This window comes from Carlito syrichta, unplaced genomic scaffold (assembly GCF_000164805.1).
Source record: "Carlito syrichta isolate Samal-C Ts95f unplaced genomic scaffold, Tarsius_syrichta-2.0.1 Scaffold315424, whole genome shotgun sequence".
In the NCBI taxonomy this organism is placed as follows: Eukaryota; Metazoa; Chordata; class Mammalia; order Primates; family Tarsiidae; genus Carlito; species Carlito syrichta.
In genome coordinates this window covers 11,651-12,638 of record NW_007259520.1, presented here as the reverse complement: position 1 = coordinate 12,638, position 988 = coordinate 11,651, and the positions used below count along the sequence as shown (strand labels likewise).

The 988-nt window shown below is 53.6% G+C and overlaps 1 pseudogene; it reads right to left on the bottom strand.

Moving 5' to 3' along the window:
* Nucleotides 1–831: 831 nt before the first annotated feature.
* LOC103275390 overlaps nt 832–988 on the bottom strand; it is a 3,913-nt pseudogene continuing 3,756 nt past the window's right edge.

Here is a 988-nt window from a genome sequence, read left to right as displayed (position 1 = left end):
ATCTCCCAGGGTGTACTATGGGTAAAATGTGGGCTCGCAGCTGACAGGCTGTAGCAGCATATTCTGACCCCACAGGGAGGGCTTGGCATGGACATACTGCACAGCACTCATGGTCAGCAGCTGACAGCAACATTCTCAGCTCCTCCTCGGGGTCCTCCTGCCCCAATACGACCTCCCAGGTGTAGAAACCAGCTTACATGCTCATGCTACCTAATCATCTGTGTTGATTCTAATCCTCTCATTCATACAACAGGATACAGGGTAGACAAGGACAATCCATCCAACGTCTGTGCCCACTTGGCACAGTGACAACTCTGTGGACCCCACCCCTGGGGTTCATGCCCTTGAGTTGTCCCTCCCCTGGAGTGTGGGCAGGACACCTGTGCCCACGTCTCACCATACCTGGATGTGTCACTCACTGGTCCTAAGCCTCTACACCTCATCTACAACATGAGGACAGCTACTGGGTCTCGCTAGTGGTCTCTTCAATACAGGGCTGCATGCTGGAGTTGAGATCAGGACTGTAGGATACCCCACCACAGCTCTAAGTCAAGCAGCTGGCAGAATGCCCAGCAGGAATCACTCCAACCAGGCAGGTGTTGCCAGTGACAGTTATAGGACAAGCCAGAGACAGAACCTTACTCATCCTCCCCAGGAAAGGACCCTCAGCCCAGTAGTGGGTCTGATGCATACCCACCCCAAGCATGCAGCCCAGTGACTCTGGCAAGACACTCTGCCGGGCCTCTCAAGTGTCATAGCAAATGCTTTTCCAGCGGCTAACCCGGGGAAGGCTACTGGGGTAGAAGGGTGAAGGAATCCAGGAACACTCACCAGATGCTGGTCGTTGAGGAGGTACACCACGTTGGAAGTCCAGTCACCTATGGGGATGAGGTCAGAAGACGTCCTGTACAGATGCAGCACACAGAGGGCCATGCTCTGTTTCACACTGTCTATGATGTCTCTGAAAGACACAAGGAGTCACTCAAAT